The 20124-nt window shown below is 41.2% G+C and overlaps 1 protein-coding gene and 1 non-coding gene across 5 annotated transcripts in view; both read right to left on the bottom strand.

The window, feature by feature from the left end:
* VSNL1 (visinin like 1) overlaps positions 1 to 20124 on the bottom strand; it is a 102097-nt gene that overhangs the window by 64491 nt on the left and 17482 nt on the right. The window lies entirely within an intron of this gene.
* LOC125110120 (U6 spliceosomal RNA) lies at positions 2105 to 2211 on the bottom strand. The gene has a single exon (XR_007130452.1). It is a non-coding gene; the product is annotated as a U6 spliceosomal RNA (small nuclear RNA).

Below are 20124 nucleotides of genomic sequence, written 5' to 3'. Positions count from 1 at the left end.
ATGACTCCTTCTTTTCCTTCCCACTTGTCTAAACAACCAGGCTAGGTTCCAACGCTGTCTTCCCTGTGACACTTCTCCACAAGCTCTTACCAGCCCCTCTTCTCCTTCTTGATCGAACAGTTTGCATCAATAATGACCCACGGCCCAGTTAGCTCTGGGCAACTCAGCTTGGTGGACTTTTGCAGGTGTGGTCTACGAGAAAGGTTCTGTGCGAGGCACGGTGGGAGAAAGACGTGGTTCTTGAAAAGCTCAGAAATGAGTGCAGGAGACATTCCTGCCCATTGGAATGTGGGGTACGATGAGACGAGTGCTCAGATCAGAGAGATACAGAGCACAGGCGACAGAGCGACAAGTGACCACCAGGTCAGGCAAGTTCACTTGACTGGTCCCCAGGTGAGAGCTCTAAGTTGGTGTTCCCCAAGCTTGCCTGAGTACAAAATCATCAGTGCTACTATCGTTAAAAATGCAGCTTCACGAGACCCTCCCTCAGAAGCAAATCTATACTTTCAGCAAGCGACTTGGGTCAATTTGGGGAGCACTGATGAAAACCATGAACACAAATCAAAGTAGACGGTCTGAGGAGGAAGCATTCCAAGAAGCACAGACATAACCCAAGTTCTCGCTGATGCCTCACTCCCTCTGCCTGACACCTCTGATGTTGTTCAAGATCCTGTACTGAGGATTAACATTAAGAATTTAAGGGGCACCGGGGTGGCCCAGTCAGTTAAGCTTCTGACTCTTGATTTCAGCTCAGGTTCTGATCTCAGGGTCATGACATTGAGCCCTGTGTTGGGCTCCACGCTGTGCATGGAGTCTGCTTAATATTGTCTCTACCCCTCCTTCTGACCCTACCCACCCTTTAAAAAAAAAAATAAATAAAAATCTCTCAACTAGAGAAGACCAAAGCTTGAAAAGATTTGCCTTCAGGTTCTTTTGCTTTAATTCCCTTGATTTTAGGTTAGAGAGTTTGAGGCTCTCCAAGATCACGTGGGCACCCCAATGGCAGAGTAGGCATGAAACCCTGGTCTCCCGACCCAGCTGGGTGCTGTCACCCTCCTACCCCAGCAGTGAGCTGTCCCCATACCAAACACCCAAAGCCTAGGAGCCAGGACACATGTTATCTCTGAGCAGGGATGTTGAAACAATCTCCATCACCACCTCCCTTGGATCTTATGAACAAATGAAACTAAGTTGCTAGTTTCCAGAGACTGTTAAAACCACCCTGAAACCCAGGCCTCAAAGTTGCCAAGTGCACTGTGTGGGGGTTTCTTTTCTAATAAGGACAATTATCTGACACGATGGCTCTATCTGCCCCTCCAGTCTGGCTCCTCCCAAGGCCCCAGCAGCATCTCTCTAAAGGCAGAGTGTGGATCCCTGGCTGGCCTTTCTATCTCTGGGGACCAGAGAAGCTTCAGAAAAGGCGAGAAATCCTTTCTTACTGCATTCTCTGATGACTTTACCTCACGCCCTAAACCTCGTGGGACTGCAGCCGAGGTCTGGCCCACAAGCATAACACAGGCGGGAGGTTAGAAGGGCGCAGACTGCATCCCTGGGGACTCAAGGCCAGAGTCCTTATTTGATCTGCAATGAGGAAAATGTTTTGATGGCAGTGGCAAAGGCCCTGTCAGGGCAAGTGACAAGAGTTCCAACCCAGAAAGAACAATAAATACTTGAAGGCAAAAAATTCATCTGCTCTAACCCCTTCATTTTCTAGAAGCGTCCCAGGAAGGTTAGGGAACTTGTGTTAGGGAACAGGGCAAGTCCATAACAGGGCCTAGCCAGCAGCGCCCTGACTAGTTAGCCTCGGCAGGATGACACAGTGGCTGCCATGATGCCCAGGCTTGTGACTCTTGGGCACTGACATGGGCTGAGGGTCCTAGGCTCTGCAGGACCAGAATGAGCCACACCAGGTCCCTGTGACCGGGCTGTGAAGAATGGTGGTCTTCCTTAGGCCTGCCCCAGCTGATTCCAGCCAAGTTCCCACCCCAGTGCTCCCTCTGCAGCCCAGGTGTGGAGTCTGAAGGCATTGCCTGGGGACAGCCCTGACCCAAGATGGCAGCTGCTGGTGGACATTAGCTCTTGGATCTGACTAAGCGGTTCTTTTTAAAATATGAAACGCTTCACAAATTTGCGTGTCATCCTTGCGCAGGAGCCATGCTAATCTTCTCTGTATTGTTCCAATTTTAGTACATGTGCTGCCAAAGCAAGCACTGACTAAGTGGTTCTAAACTAAAACTCGCCTGGTAACCAGGTGGCAGTTGCTCAGGAACTCTGATCTGTAAGGGGGTCAGGTGGCCCGACCAGCCTTGGGTGTCAGACTCCACCGCCTTCGTCCTCCCTTGCCAGGCACAAAGCACATCACTCAAGCTCCTGGGAAGCACGGCTAAGCCCGAAGCCACGTTGGTGCCTGGGTGTTAAGCTAGGACTTGGGGAAAGTTTCTACTCTGACTCAGTCCATCTGGCGGGTTCCCTTCCCCTTTCTGTTTGGTCACAGTGTCTCTTTCATTTTAAACTGGACTTAGTGGAGTGGGACAAAAAAGTGGGCTGGAGGCAGACCCGGGGTCAAATGATGTTCCCGTCGCGCACACGGTATGTGACTTATGAGCAGCTACTTGGCCCACTGGAGGCTCAGTTTCCTCATTTGTCAGATGGAAACGATGAAATTTGCGCACAGGGCTGTTACGAGAATTAATGAGATAACACACTGAATTCCTACCCACGGTGCCTTCCAAGTAGCAGGTGTTCAACAAACAGTAGCTATTATTAGCCTCATCATGGGACCCAGCAAACTGGGCTGCTCCAGACGATGGGGAGGCAGACTTTTCAAGATCCAGGACCATATATCTAGGCGTCACCTTAACCTTGACACCGCGTGCCACACCTGGTACGTGTAAACAGAAGTACACAAATGGTGACACCTGGGGGATTTTGCCGTGGTCCTGCTTCTTCACTGTCAAGTTGAAGTGTTTCTTGTCCAACCTGACAGAGGAAAGTCATCCGAGGACCCTGTAGGCCTAAAGCATCAACCATTGAGTGAAGTTTCCATCTAATTCCCTGCTCACCCACTGAACAGAAGTGTAGCTGATTAATAGCTGGTAGCGTTTCCTCTGGGAGGGTTTCAAGCAGCCGCCTACTTTTCCGCATCTTACTTTTACACCCCTGTGCGTCTTTCTCCAACTCGTCTCTGTGTGTCTGAGCATCAATTTCTACGAAAGGAAACGGTCGTCTCTGGCAGTGTCAGAACCTCACTGAGTTCTGTGAGGTAACAGAGGAAATGCTTTCATTAATAATCGCAGCCTTCTGTCCAACAGATTGTGTGCTAGGTTGTTCTGCCAAGTCCCTGTGGGGAAGGACCGTGGTCCTTATCTCCGATCAGCAGGGAGCTGCAGGAGAGAAGTACAGAGCAGGGGCGCCCATGTCACCAGCACATCCCCAGTCCCGGGGCTAGGAGCATCCTTGGGCCTCAGCCGTGCCTGCCCTCTCCTTGCTCTCAGAGTTAAGGACTCAGCTCTCCTGAGGGGCCAGTGACATATCCAAGTGTCTGTCAATAGTAGCAGAATCACTGAGGTCTCTTGACTGTTAGGCTGGTGGTCTTTCCTTTCTGAAAGCTGTTTGCATTTACCATGCTCCTAAATTGTTATCTCTACAGAAATTCTAAAAAATAGTTTAATAACTCATGTTAAATACAGAGAACTTTGAAATTCTCATGTCGAGGTGCCTTGATGAGAGTAAAATGTTCTATTTGAAGGAAGTATGACATGAGAAATAATTCAGTAATTCAGTTATTCAACAATCTTTTACTCAATATTACGCTATATTACAAAGATAAGTATGGTTCCCTAATCTATCTCCAGGGTAAGACTTTCCTGGATGCTAGACAATCTTTCCCTTTGCCTGCTGGACCTCTCCACCGTGGAATCCTACAACCATACCAAATTCAACATCTCTTCCTATGCTCTTCTCTGGGGAAATGGCCCTGCCATCTGCCCAGATTCCCATTCAGAGCCTGGGGGTTATCCAGGACTCTGTCTCTTCTCACAACACCAATCAAGTGAAGTAGTTTGTAGACCCTACTTCCCAACTCTCCCTCTAAATCCATTGACTTTTCTCTCACCACTACCTCAGCTGAGACTGCCATCATCTCTCACTTTTATCATTATCCAAACTTGCTTCTCCATTGACAGTCTGCTCTTCTGAAACCCATCTTCCACGCTATAGCCAAATGACCTTTCTAAAACACCAAATCCATCATGCCATTGTCCTGTGAAATCCTTTCAGTGGTCTCCTATTAGCCTCACTCTGAATCCAACCCTCAGTGAGGCTTTCTAGGCCTGCTCACCTGGGCCTCCCCTGCCCCACATGCAAGATCTCTTTGGTCTCACCCCTGTGTATGATCCCATCCTAGGTTCCAACTTGCTACATTATCTCAAACCTCTGGTGTGTACCAGCTGTTCCTCTTGCTTTGAGGGAAGTTGCCATTTGCTGTCCTTTAGCCTTCTAGGAAATTCTAAACCATGTACCAGACATAGATGAGGTACCTCGTCTGGGTGACTTTGCTGTCTGGCTTCCTCTTTCACACCCTGACGTCTGTGCATGCTGCTGTCACCATACCACCCGCCAGGGTGTGGTTACCGTACAGCACATCTGGTTGCCTTCGGCATGTCTGCCACCTCACTAGACACGGGCTTCCCCAAGGGCAGAGTGATTGTCAGGTTCACCTCAGACTACACTGAACAGGTGCCCAGGAAATGCTGTTGAATCAATTAATTACTGTGTGGTCTCTGTCAACAACTAGCTGGAGCTTATCAGCTGAGCGATAGGAGAGAACATATGAAACAGAGATCAAAGATGAATGTGCTAAGTGCCATTAGGGAGACAGGCACAAAGTGGAGATGGAGAGGGAGGAACAGAGAAAGAAGAGGGTGTGAGAGGGAACCCCAAGGAATCAGTAACAAAACTACTTTAGGAGCTGAAAAATTGGGTGAAGAATTATTTGCAAAGTAGCCCTTCAAAATTATCTCAAGGAAGCAATCGCACAAATCCACAGAGATGTAGATACCAGGATGTTACCTCCAGCATTGTTTAAAACCATTTTTAAAACACCGCACCTTTTCAAAAAACAACTTAAATGTCCATCATAGAAAACTAGTTAAATTGATTTTGTTAGAATGACACAGAAGTGGGGCGCCTGGGTGGCTCAGTGGGTTAAAGCCTCTGCCTTCGGCTTAGGTGATGATCCTGGGGTCCTGGGATTGAGCCCCACATCGGGCTCTCTGCTCAGTGGAGAGCCTGCTTCCTCCTCTCTCTCTGCCTGCCTCTCTGCCTACTTGTGATCTCTGTCTGTCAAATAAATAAATAAGATCTTAAAAAAAAAAAAGAATTACACAGAGGTTAATTACGAAGCCATTAAAAGTGGTAATACAAATCTACACTTAATGACATAGACTGGTATTGATTCAATGTCATTTATTTAAATTAAAACATGGAAGTATACAAAACAACTATGTGTTTCAAGGATAACCACTTAACCAAGGACATGTATTAAACACAATAGAATGGAAAGAGGAAATGGGAATAAGTACAGAAGATGAAAAAATATAGAATAAAACCCAGGAGGGGCTTAGATAGGCAGTGATGATAGTGTGCCACGGACAGAGGAGTATGATGAACATAAATGTGCACTTGAAGTCCAAGAAAAGAAAGAAAAAAGGAGAGAAGATAATGTAATATGCTGTTAGAGTTAAAAAAAGGAGTCACAAAACAGTATGTGCATTATCGCCTTGCCTTTGCTTTATACATACACATGCTCAACTTGTGTGCACACAATGTTTGGGCAGGACACAATTTACAGCAAAATCTTAACAGTGGTTCTAACTGCTGGTAGGTGGTAATATTTCACTTTTCATTACGTTTCTGAACTTTTTATAATGAATGCACATAACATTTATAATCAGAAATATATACATAAGTAATTCTAACAAACAAACAAAATGGCTTTTGTTCATAAAATCATCAATCTCGGGAGTCCTGAAAGTACTTTCACGGTGCTTTCAGTTAAAGCCACTCCCTTTTCCAACAATTAATTCACAGCAATAGGTCAGGGTTCACTTGCAGACCAAAGACCGTTAGTTCTGACGCCCATCCTGGGTTGCCTTAGGTGAAGAAATGAATATGAAGAGCGGCTCAGAAGGACCCTGGATCTGTCTCAATGCCCTGGAGATGGGGAGACACAGTGTTGGCGGATGTCCAGGTCAGAGCCCCTGACCCTCAGGATCTGCCATGTCAGGAAACCACTCTGAGGCTCAGCGCAACCATGTGTGAGCTTGATGATAACAATATCCATCTTGGTGTGTTAGCACATGGTTTAAATGTGTTAGGAAAGAGTTTTATAAATGCTAAAGCACTATCCAGTGTTCATTATAATGACTGAAAATCAAATTCAAAAGATAGAAAATTCAAAGATAGAAATGATGATCCCATAGATCATCACTGCTGGTTGCCTAAGGCCAGATTAGGATTGTCTAATGAGGTCCAGAGAGATCTACTCCAAGGTCAAGGAAAAGGTCCAAGAAGGTGAAAGGGAACAGAATTTGCTACCCCAATATATGTCTCTCTGGCATAGGATCCTTTGAGGCTGATTATTTTTAAGCAACAGCAGACATAGGAGAATCTCTAAAATGTGAGTAGAAAGAGACATTTACATTTATAAGGGAAATCTCCATTTGTAAGGGAGTCTCCCTCTGCAGCATGAAGGGGGAGAAGGCTAAATCCCTAGAAACTTTTGCCAGTGAGGAAGGCAACTGACCTAAGTGTTCATAACAATCACACTCTTGTTTCCTGTGCTTTGCCTGACAGTACCCCCAAACTGCTTCCCCTCCCCACGATCCCCTTTTGTGTTTAGCTGGAGATAGTATTTAAAGTGATCGCTTGGGCCATTTCAGTGCGTTCTTCAGTTTTCCTAGGTATCTCCCTTGTGTTTAGGAGGTATACATGTTATTATGCTTATGTTTATTTTTCTCCTGTTAGCCTGTTTTTTATTATGGGGGTCAGAGGCAGGAATCTTAGCCAAGAACCTAGAAGGGTTGAGGGGAAAGTATTTTTTCTCCCCCAAAGGACTTTGGAAACAGTAGTGTCACCAGATGTGTCTGTGGATCAACCTTCCCTACCTTCTTTCCAGGAAATAAGGAAGCGGTGATTTCCTTATTGAAGGAAGCCACCATTCTCAGTCCTCAGTCTGGAACTGCTGGCTATGATGCCAACTGATATTTTAAAAAAAAAAAAGTTTTCCAGGTCCCTCCCAAATGTCCTGTGTTGGCTGCTTTGACAGGTTCATTGACCACACATTTCCCTAAAGCACCAAACTTGGTTCCAGTCCCACATCTATCAGCGTTTTCCTGTGTGACCTTAGCCAAGGTCAGCTTCTATTCTGAGCTTCAATTTTCTTCAAAAGTTCTAGGGAAGTTTCTACCTCACCTAATTCACCAGGTCATTGTAAGGGACAGATCACAGAGGCCATTTGGAAGTGGTAGAACTGTTCCTAGCTCTTAATCTAGGGCACTTTCTGGACACATCAGGAAGGGAAACTAGACCCAGATATATGGAAATGAGCGGGTTTGTTAGGCAGGAAAAACAAGAGAGGGAGTAAGTTGCAAATCCCAGCATGAAACAGCAAAGACACCTGTTAATAAGCAGCTCACAGAAGGCTGACAAAGAAGCTGGGGGAAGAGGACACGACCATGGGCCACTTGTAGCTTTGGGAGGCGGACGGAAAGGGTATATTTACCAAAGGTTGCTGGAGGAGTGCTGACCCTCTCCAGGGAGGTTCCTTGTCTTTGATATGTTTCCAGGTCTGAATTATGCTTGCCCTGTCCTTGCTGGGCCTTTGTGAAGTATCCAGCAAGGCTGGAACAAAGCACTTTATTGTGGTGCTTGAAAAATATCTTGGCTAAAAGGGACAATGCCAAGGCTGAGTGGGCTAATATTAGACCTTCCGGTGCTGTTTGACTTGGCAGTTGTGCACACAGGCTGCTAACGTGGCATCCTCCACTCGCCTCCCTCCCGGCCACCGTGTGCCTTCTGAGAGCACAGGTAGCGTGTGCTGAGGGAGAGGAAGTGCTTCTTCCTCTGGCACCCTGTGGGGATGACAAATGCTGCTGGGCTGTGTCACTGCCACTTGGAGCAGTATGTTGAGTAATCACTTGAAGGGATATGCTTCCCCACCAGCCGATTTGCATACTAAGATTAAGCCCTTAATCGAATGCCCTTCCATGTTGAAACCCAAAGGAAATCGTAAGACCTATATATCGTATCACACATTTGAACATTTTATTTACCTTTATTTACTTATTTATTTATTTATACTTACCTTTACCTAGAATTTAACCGCTACATAATCACCACAGAACCCAGAGAACCAGCGACAAGTACCTTATGTCATGTGTAGTGATGCCATCTACAAGGAAGAGCATAGGCCTAGAAGCTAGAAAGAGGGAGATCCCAAGCTAGAGCTTCCATTAGCTGGTGCTTTGGGGAAAGTTCATCTTGTTCATTCAACTTTAAATGTCTATGCTAATAAGTGCCTCAAAAGGCTAAATGAAACATACAAACAAGCAAACAAACACAAACCAGAAACAGACTTATGAATACAAAGAATAAACTGATGATTGCCAGAGGGGAAGGTGGGGAGGATGGGTGAAATAGGTGAAGGAGATTAAGAGGTACAAACCTCCAATTATAAAATAAGTAAGTCATTAAGATGAAAAGTACTGCATAGGAAGTATAGTCCATAACATTGTAATGACTTTGTATGGTGACAGATGGTAACTACACTCATCATGCTGAGCATTTATAATGTATATAATTGTCAAATCACTATGTTGTACACCCGAAACTAATCCAATTTCATAGGTTAACTCTACAATAAGCAATTTTTTGAAAACTTAAGTGAAACAATAAATTTATGACTGATATTTTAGCAGTAATCATCTAGTTTATATCATTCTACTAACTATGTGTTCATGGATTATGAACTGGATTATGTTCATGGGTTATTACTTCATCTTTTTTTTTTTAGATTTTTAATTTATTTATTTGACAGAGATCACAAGTAGACGGAGAGGCAGGCAGAGAGAGAGAGAGAGGGAAGCAGGCTCCCTGCTGAGCAGAGAGCCCGATGCGGGACCCGATCCCAGGACCCCAAGATCATGACCTGAGCCGAAGGCAGCGGCTTAACCCGCGGAGCCACCCAGGGGCCCCTATTACTTCATCTTTATAATAATTTAATGAAGTAGATACCACGATGTCTCCATTTACAATCAAGGCAAATGAGACTTAGAGAATTTAAGAAACGTGACCAAGGCCACACAGAAAAAAAATGGTGGAGCTGGCACTTAACTCTGGAAGGCTCTGATCTACCATTCACTCTTCTGCTCTATTAAAGGGGATGAGAGAGAAGGAAGTACTTTTCAGGACAGAAATTGTTACTTCAATCTAAAGTTCATCATTCTCTTTTCTTGCCTGAGTGTTGCCCTGATCTGTGCATTTCTTTACCCAAGTAAGACAATTTCAGGTACTAAGCTTTGGTTGTTCTCTCCCAACTGCTTGCTTCTGGGCCCCAAGGGGACTGGGGTAGGTCTTAGATGCCAAATACAAGAGCAGCAATGGAAGGAACTGAGGATGCTTAAGCTGGAGAAGCAAGGACTCAAAAAAGGAAATTTGAGCTCTCCTTGAACAAGTGAAGGATTTACTGGCACAAAAATAGACCTATAGATCAGCATAACAGAATGGAGAGTCTAGAAATAGACTCGGCTACACATAATTACTTAATGTATGATGCAAGGAAGCTTTTCAGAACAAGAGGAAAAGGAAATATAATTGTATAAGTGATGCCATCATCATTTGATAGCAATTTGGTGGGAAAATATAAGTCAGAACCACAATATGTACCATCTTTGAAAAAAATCATTAATATTTGGAATAAACAGTTTAATATAAAAATATGTCAAAGAAAACTAATAGAAACTGAAAGTATGCTAGATGAAATGTTAATAGCTATGTGTATATATATATACACTTATCCATAGCTTTATATATAAAGCAAATTTCAATTATTAAGGGAATCATTAAAATCGGAAGCGATAGAGTATAAATAGAAAATTTGTATCAGCATAAACACAAATGGTAAACAAACCCAGGGAAACATGTTTAACCTATTTACTAAGCTTAAGTTGGACTTTCTAAACATAAAAGCAATGGCAGAAACTATAAAAGATAAGGTTGATACATATAACTACATAAATTCAAAGTTTAGGGAGTCTAAAAACACCTGAAAAAAGGGCAAATATCAAAGTGGAAAAAAATAGGCAATATAAATATCTTTTAAACATTAAAGGTGCTTAAAAATCAATGGGAAGAGAATTTGATAGAAAGCTGGACAACCAGCATGAACAGAATATGAACAGAGATAAAATATCAATGGCCAAGTTCAAACCTACAAATAAACATGGTAAAATTGTAAGTTTATGAAACCCACTAAAAAATACTAGAAATCAAGAAGTATTAAATATCAATGCTTTTGATTCCAGGGGAAGCCATCTTAAAAAAAAAAAACAATCTGAGAGAAAAAAGTTATACAAAGGAATATATTTATTACAGCCTTATTTAATAATGGTAAAAACTCTAGAACTGTGACCATTCCTCATTAGGGAAATGGGTAGTAAATTATAGTGTATTACCTCAATGGAATATAAAATTGTGAGTACAGTTTTGAAACATGGCAAATCACTTAGGATATGCTAAGTGGAAAAAGCAGACATACAATACTGAATACACATGGCAATTACAACTATTTCTTGCAAAAAAAAATGAACTCTGTTGTTTTCCTCTCTTCCTCCTTGCAAATCAATAAGAAGTGCACACTATGTGCAGAAATCATGTTATGTAACAGGGAATGGAGATGAATAAAAAGCTGCTTATTTCCTAGAGACCAGTGACCCAATGGGAGAGAAAAACAATATGCAAACATTTATCTACAATATGTAATAAGGAGCCATAAGGACATTCCTACAATGTACAAGATTTTATGATAACACATGTTAGGGGGTAAAGATCTCCTATACATTACCATATTAACTTACATTAAAATATGAGAACTTGAAAAGGTTTTGTAAAATCTAATTAATCTTCCTTATTATAAAGCTGAGAAGGCTGAGATGCAGAGAGCAAATACATAGATCCTAGATCAATGCTTTCCTTTTCCAGATGGAAATCCGATGCCTAAAGAAAACACAAGATTTTTCTGAGAGTGTAGAGAATATCTGTAGAAGATCTAAAAAAAAAAAGAAGAAGAAGATCTAGTTCCAGAGCCACGTTTCCTGATCACAAGTCCAGTGTTCTCTTCAAATGCGGCCTTCACCAAGAGCGCATCAACAAAAACAGAAGATGACAGAAGAAACAGGCTACTTATCTTCTAAAATGTGTAAGGGCAATGGAGGATACAGTGGGCAGGACCTCATCTCTGTCTCAATAATTTAGGGAAGAGACATGTGTTTGCAAGTCCAAGTCAAACAGGAGTTGGCTTCTCTGTTCCATGTACCCTAATTCTAACTAGTCAGAAATTCTGCCTTGACTAATTCTATTTTACTTCATATACTGCCTTTTTTGCAACAACTATCTGATTAGTCTTTCTATATGCAGGCTCAATCCTTCAAATTTGGTCTTGACACAGCTGCCATGTTGATTTTCCTAGGATAAATATCTGACCATTTCAGGCATTCAATGCCTCTTTGTTGCCTAAAAACAAAGTCTAAGTTCCTTTAAAATACCCATAGGGGCCGCCATGATCTTGCCAGTACCTTTCCTTCAGTTTTATCTCTTACTACTCCTGTCTCATACTTCCGGACTCATACTCACACACTGAATTTGTATTTTCAAAAATGTGTCAATATTTTATCATGTCTCTCTTAGCATAGGAGGCACTTGCTGAACAGACGAATGAACAAATGAGATAAAGGAAATCTAATAAAGACATTTCTTAATGGCATTGATGTTTTGGCTAATTAATGCTCTCCAACCATAAGCTCAATGAATTTGGGTACTGTGTTTGTTCTGCTCACTGTTGTATGTCCAGTATTTCACAGCTGAATAAATGCGTTGATGGATGAATAAAACTGTGTAACAGAGACTGGTATGGTTATTTTCGAAGGGCAAAGGAAACAACCCTATTTCTGGGAATTAAGGAGAGTTTCACATGAGAAGCAACATTTGCAATGTATGAATAGGGATTGTCAGGTGGAAATTAACAGACACAATGAGGTACCAAAGAACATGGCATGTGCAGGGATCAAGAAATACTAGAATACAGCTGGAACGCTTGAGATGGGCAGGATAACCTAATGGAAAGTATTAGACAGAGTTAGATTCAAATCCCAGAGGTAATTCTCACTATTTGTCTGACCCCAATCAAGCTATTAAAACTCTCATAGCCTCCATTTCATCTTAAAATGGTGAAAATTAAAGATGAGATAATATAAAATACTGAAAATTGAATAGCTTAGAATAGGAGATCTGTCTTCCTCTCCTTTTTTCCCCCTTTTCTTCCTCATCATGTTAATTCTTTGGTTTGACACCAGTATCTTGGGCTGCTTTAGTCACTAGGCAAGACTAAGGGCCTCTTTCAGATCTAAATCTAAAAACCTCTCCAAAGGATGCTCAGCAACCAACTCTTATCTGTATGTCTCGCTTATCCTACTGCATATATCACACTAAATCAAAATAAAATGTTTTGACTCCAACTCAGATTAAAATAGGAAGGGCCAATGGAAGAAGAAGGAATTCAATTATTAGCTAGTCTCTAAAAATTTTTTCTTTCTTTTCTTTTTTTTTTTAAAGATTTTATTTATTTGACAGAGAGAGAGAGAGATCACAAATAGGCAGAGAGGCAGGCAGAGAGAGAGAGGGGAGGAAGCGGACTCCCTGCGGAGCAGAGAGCCCGACTCAGGGCTCGATCCCAGGACCCTGGGATCATGACCTGAGCCGAAGGCAGAGGCTTTAACTCACTGAGCCACCCAGGTGCCCCTAAAATTTTTTGCTCACTTGTTGTCTATAACCAAATAATCTGTCCCCTACTTAACTTTCCATAGGGAGATCCTATAATGTTTTGTCCAAAGAGTACACTCAGAGAGGGTCTTGTCCTACCAGGACAAGAGGTATTATTCAGGACTTTCATAAGCAAATTGGGTTGTATCATCACATTACCTCTCCAACTTTATCTCCTATCAATCTCCCTTATTTCTTATGCTGTGGCTTTACAGACTGTGTGTCTTCTCTCTGATGCACCAGGTTTATTCTCACATTAGGACTTTTGCATTACTTTTTCTCTCTCCTTAGAATTCTCTACTTCAAAGATCTTTCATGGCTGACTTCTCACCAAGTCACAGGTCAAATGTCACTTTTTGGATTTTTCTATTTAAATTATTAAAACTAGCTTCTTCTCCTATGCGGATCTCATTATCTTGTTTTATATTCTTTGTAGCCCTTAAGACTATCTGATCTTAGCTAATGTACTTATTAATTTACGATTATCTATTGTGTTTGTAAGAGCCTATTCAGCCAGAGCAGCCCACCCAGGTTGAACTGCCAAGCGGCTGTAAAGCTTAAATTGACCTTGGGCCCCGCCCCAGGGGAACTTACTTAAATGCAAGTTAAATGCAAGTCCAGGAAACCAGTCCCAGGTAACAAAGTCCAAGTACAAGGGTGGGTCAGGCCAGGTGGAGGTATTCAATCAGTGGGGGTGCATATTGTCTCCTAGTTACCAAGGAGTATGGGCCCTGCCCTTTGGGCACCTTTTGGGCGCCAATCCTAACCAAGGTGTGATAGGCTGGTTCAAATGTCTACTAGGGTAAATTATAATTCAATTTGTCACCTAGCATCACTGTGGAGTTTTCTGTGTTACAATCTCATTGGCCACCTGTGTGTGGCCAGGCCCAACCACATGGCCTTTGCTCTATAAAAGTTAGTCTGGAAAGCAGGGAGGGGTCGTCCTCTCTGGAGGGGTGGCCCCGACTGGTCTGTTTGAAGGTCGGTCTGATTCCTGATGCTTGGCGCGAAATAAAGCTTTGCTTGACCTTTGCTTTGTATCAGTCTCCTTTAATCATGGACCCATTATTGGGGTACCCAATTTTGGGGGGACCCAACATGTTCCTCTTTCACTATAGAATGTTAGTACCAAGAAGGCAGGAATCTGGCCTGTTTTATGTACTACTTTTTCTCTCTAGACTCATCCCTGATACTGAGTAGGTATTTAATAGTCATAAAATGAATATCTTAACTCGATATAATGTTTAAGCATAAACTTCCTTTCTTGATAGTGACAGTGATTGATAAAAGTTACCTTATGAATGTGTTCTTTCATATATCAGTGCAAAGATGTTGTATGCCAAATTACTTGAAGGAAAGATCACATTTAAGTTCCCTTATCTCCCTGCTCATGATAGGGATATGCGACACACTAGAGTTCTTCACTATTGCCAACTTCAAAGAAAAACTGAAATTAACAGGCTTAAGTCAGATTAGAGGCTACAGTTTAAAAAAAAAAAATGTTATTAATTGTGTTAGGTTTGACCCAGATAGTATCCTAGGATCTAGAACAAAGTGTGAGCTATAAACCAGGGAAGTTACCCGACAAAAGCCATAGCTAAACCATCGGCTCTTGGAATTCTGGATATTTTTAAGTTAGACATCATTCTTTTTTTCTCTGCTGTTCTAGAGTGCTTTTGGAGGTCTTCAAAGCAAGAATGAACAATGGAAAGGTGACTGGTTTTGAATTTAGATTATATTAGTCTTACATTTTGGGCAATTAACTGACATTTCTGAGACTCGGTTTCCTCATCTGTAAACTTGTGATAATACCACCTGACTCAAAGGCTTTCGTAAAATGAGAGCTAATGTAAGTTAAAAACCTAACACAGTGCCTGTTATAGTAGATGCTCAACAAAGAGTATCTACTTTTATGGTTTACCTTACCAGGTGGTATTGATCAGTACATTCCACTGACATTCAGAAAAAGTTCTATAATAATCCACAGATTGACTCATTAAAAAAATTCTGATGCTAAATATAGTAAACCATTGGTGTTAATAGATTGAACATTTCAAAGTCTGACTATTGTATTATGGACCCATTAAATGAAGCAATTTATAAGTCTTTTGGATCATGTACTTGAGATATTCTTGGAGCCTGGCTGGTGTGTAGGAGTAAATCACTCAGGTTGGCTGTGATTCTCCCAAGTATCTACATCTCAGTGCCGTTTTGTTGATATTCATTCCTCCACATGTAGGGAGGATCTCTCTTACATGATTTTAAAAAAAAAAAAAAAAAGCAAAAACTAAAAAGCTATGTTTCTTTGTAGGAAGTGTCTTCTTTTTTTTTTTTTTTAAGATTTTATTTATTTATTTGACAGAGAGAGATCACAAGTAGATGGAGAGGCAGGCAGAGAGAGAGAGAGGGAAGCAGGCTCCCCGCTGAGCAGAGAGCCCAATGCGGGCCTCGATCCCAGGACCCTGAGATCATGACCTGAGCCGAAGGCAGCGGCTTAACCCACTGAGCCACCCAGGCACCCCTGTGGGAAGTGTCTTCTTAAAAATCATGTCTGTTCTGCTGGTGAGGGAAGTGAAGACAAAGTGAGAAGGGCAATCACCTCACTATATTTCATAAAGGAAAATTATATGAAACAGGGATACTCACGTTGGAGATCTGCCAAGATTTTGAGGTGTAACACTTCACTGTGCCAGGTATCTGAGGCTGAGAAAAGACCCTCTTCTTAAACCCAAAAGAAAGAATATGGGAATTCTATCAAAGGTCTGCCTATATGTCACCCTATTGATGCAATCTTATCTCTGACTATAAGTAAGGAAGCAAAAAGAAATGAAAGTTTAAAGGTAGTTTAACTTTATACTTGGTATCTCAGCTTTCTAGTGTATTAATTGTTAATGATTAGCAAAGAAAAAAATAGAATCTTTGGTAATAGGCATCAAGACCCCTGAATTGTTAATACTCTTCATCCCAGGAACTTAAGGAAAATTATCAGTTATACGCTCAAAGATTTGGACAAAAATGAAATTTGATGCCAGTGTCACACTGATAACAAAAATGTATTCTGATGGATTAAAACCCAAAGAACGGGCGCCTGGGTGGCTCAGTGGGTTAAGCCGCTGCCTTCAGCTCAGGTCATGATCTCAGGGTCCTGGGATCGAGGCCCGCATCGGGCTCTCTGCTCAGCAGGGAGCCTGCTTCCCTCTCTCTCTCTCTCTGCCTGCCTCTCCGTCTGCTTGTGATCTCTCTCTGTCAAATAAATAAATAAAATCTTTAAAAAAAAAAAAATAAAATAAAACCCAAAGAACACAATATGCACAGATCATGGTAAAAAATTGATAAACATGACCCCCTCAAAATTAAAAACTATTTTTTAGAGAAAATTAACCATGAATAAAGTTGAATAAGTAACAGGCAAGGAGAAGGTATCTGCAATGTGTATGACAAAGGATTTGTATTCAAAATATAGAAATATTCCAAATACTGTATGAGAAAAACACAAGCAATCCTATTAACAATAGCATAAGAATGGATAATTTACAGAGAAGAAATTCTACATGGCTAATAAAGAGTAAAGAAATGGAAAATAACAAGGGACAATTTTCTCCAATTAGTTTGATAAAAAAATTTTTTAAAATATGCTGATACCAAGTGTTTACAAAGATGTAGAGAAATATAAACTCTTTCTAATATATTACTGATGGGGAATATTAACTGGTACATCTTCTTTGGACAACAATTTGGCAATCTGTAATATAGCAGAAGGTGTATATGGAGCATGCTCTAGCAATTCTATTTCTACACATATACCCTAGAGAAACACACAGATATCCAAAGGGATATACAAAAAAGATGTACATTGCAGGTTTGGAATTGCAAACACTAAGAAGAAGTCACAGCAACCTAAATGATCATCAAATAGGGAAGGGATAAGTAATTTAAGGTAAAGTCACTTGATGAGATACAGCATGATACTAAAATGAATAAATGATATTAAATGAATAAAAATTGTGATCTAAAATTCTTTTTGAGAGGACAAGTCAGAGAATGAGACAGTATGATGTCATCTGTTTAAATATCAAAGAGCCAAAATGATACTGTAGAGACATATGCATTTAGTAAAAAGAATAAACATGTTCGTGAAAAAAAATTCATGCTAAGTTCAATAGAATGTTTCTGAAGAAAAAGTGAAGTGAGTGGAACTGAGAAGAGAAATGATCAGAATGAGAAGTGAGAAGAGAAATTCTCAGAAATGAATCTGAGAATTCTCGGTGGTAGGATAGTCCATACTTACTATGTTATTATCTGAACTTTAATGTATGTTTGAAATTGTTCACAATAGAAAAATTAATGTTTTCTTTTAAAGCATTTGGAATTCATAGTTCTCTCTAATTCTGGCTTTTTCCGAAGTACTCTACATCATTGAAGATTCGTGAATCATATGGCTTGGGTATCATTTTTGATTTGGGGTAATGTTATTTTCCTCCAGTTCCTATCATAAAGAGCAGTCATGTACATTTCAAAGGAAATGTAGCAGAACGCCAAAGAGAAAATTTTGCCATCCTCTAAGACTTTTACTTAAAGTAGCCCATTTTCAGTTTAGGAAAAACACTTCTCTGATCAATGCTGCCATAAAGACATACAATGCATACATCTAGGGCAGCACCTGAAGCTTTAGCTACAACAAGATCATTTTTGTGCGTTGCAATTTCTTGTTTATTTGCCGGTTCCACTAGACTCTTGGAACACTTTGAAAAGAGGGACCCCATCTTCCTCATCTATGCCTACACCACATGGGCACTCAGTGTTTTGTTTTGTTTTTTTTTAAAGATTTTATTTATTTATTTGACAGAGAGAGATCACAAGTAGGTAGATAGGCAGGCAGAGAGAGAGAGGAGAAAGCAGGCTCCCTGCCAAGCAGAGAGCCCGATGCGGGACTCGATCCCAGGACCCTGAGATCATGACCTGAGCTGAAGTCAGAGGCTCAACCCACTTAGCCATCCAGGCGCCCGGGGCACTCAGTGTTTTTAAAAATGACTTAATACAACTTCAGTTTTCATCCTGAATAGGCATATTTAGACACAGCCGTTAACAACATTTGCAAGGCATCTTGAGAGGTTCTGAGAGACTCCGAGTTGGCATGAGAGCCACTCTTTGAGTCACCTGGTTTCTTGCCATTGGATTAAAACATAAAATGAGTATGTAATGGCTTGTAGTTGCTGTTGTTGTTTCTCTAGAAGCCTAAGCATGAGTATTGGAATAATTTCTTTCTTTTTTTTTTTTTAAGATTTTATTTATTTATTTGACAGAGAGAAAGAGATCACAAGTAGGCAGAGAGGCAGGCAGAGAGAGAGAGGGGGAAGCAGGCTCCCTGCTGATCAGGGAGCTTGATGAGGGGATCAATCCCAGGACCCTGGGATCATGACCTGAGCCAAAGGCAGAGGCTTAACACACTGAGCCACCCAGGTGCCCCTGGAAAATTTTCTTAAAGGCCTCTCTGAACAGCCTCATGAGGTGGTGTAATAAAGTCCACTTAATGATAAATACCCGTTTCTTTGCCAAAACGGAACAAGATCTTTGGCCAACTACAGAGTTTCTTTCGGCTTATAGGCTCCAAAGTGTATTTTAGGTCAGAGAGACTCAGAGGAGATACAGAGGACACTGCCAAACCACATAAGCAAAATTCTGTTGAACAGAATTTTGTCCGATAGAACAAATCAGAAGAAAATCAGAACAAATCAGAAGAAGGAAAATCGTTTTCCTTTTTTGAAACCTGTCTTTTCCAATTCATTTTTTTTAATTCATTTTTAAAATTTGACTGTATTAGATACATTTTCCAGACCTAACTGAAATCCTTTCTGAAGCAAGGAAGACAACTAGATAAAAGGAAATGGAGAAGAGCAGGCGGGACTCTGGAAAAAACACTTGATGTAATTAAAGGAATGGAATTGGTTTGAAAAAGGAAGACTTGGAAGAGGGTAAATCTTACCTATATTAACATGACAACTATGTAAAAAATAGGCATATAAAAAAGAGGCCAGAAAGAAATATGCCAACTAATCACATTAGCTTTGAATATTAGGAGGATGATTTTTATGTCTCTCTACTGTAACAGTCTCTCATGTTGCCCTGAAGACAGTGTATTGTGTAACACATGTAGGTGAGGTACCAGAATTATTTTTGTCATGAAATAATTCCCTTCTCCCTTCATCCCATTTTCTTGGTTATACCTTGCCCAACATACTAAATGTATCAGTTATTAATATGTCCCATCTCTTCTTTTAGCTGCAGTGGCCCTATCCATACTTCATATTCAGGAAAGTAGAGTTAAGTTGTTTTTAGGCAGAAATGGCCTACAAATCCAATCAAAGCTGGGTCACTGACCCACGAGAGGCACAACCCAGGCCAGCTGATGAAGCTGGATGGTGGGAAGGGCTTGCAAGCAGAGATGGAAGTAATCAGACTTGCTCTTTCACAGATTTGGAATGGAAGAGAGATGGTACCAGATCCTTCATCAATAGTGAGTGCAGAGCTAAACTACAGAGAGAAGCTGATGTGCTACACATAGAGAGAGGAGCATCTCGGATCCCACAGATCAAGAAAAGGAAGTAGTGGTAAATCCCTAGAGTTATGCTGGTTCCTGAAGGCTCTGTAGGTCTTGTTCTCATGTTTATCCTGAAAATAAGCCTCCTTTGTATAATATTATTCAGAGGAAGATAAAACTGCTTTAATGCAGTGTATGTCCTCACTGGAGACAGACTCTAGGTTCTACACCGAGGGCCCAACTTAAGCCAGAACAGACAGAATACCTGTTTACACAATCCCAATATCCTGTCTAAATGCCATCACAGGGGAGCAAAAATGTGTTCTTTGATTTCTAAAGACTGTGCAATTCTCAAAGAGACCATGTTAACACTAGCTTTGTTTCTTATTTGAAATAAAAAAAAAGTTTATGGTCATCTGAAAGATTAAATTGGTCTGTGGCTTTAAAAAGTGAAGTCTGGAAGTGGGAGAATTCACTTAGCTATTCAAAAG

This window comes from Lutra lutra, chromosome 9, assembly GCF_902655055.1.
Source record: "Lutra lutra chromosome 9, mLutLut1.2, whole genome shotgun sequence".
In the NCBI taxonomy this organism is placed as follows: Eukaryota; Metazoa; Chordata; class Mammalia; order Carnivora; family Mustelidae; genus Lutra; species Lutra lutra.
Note: the sequence above shows the minus strand (reverse complement) of the source record. Positions and strands in the feature narration are given on the sequence as shown.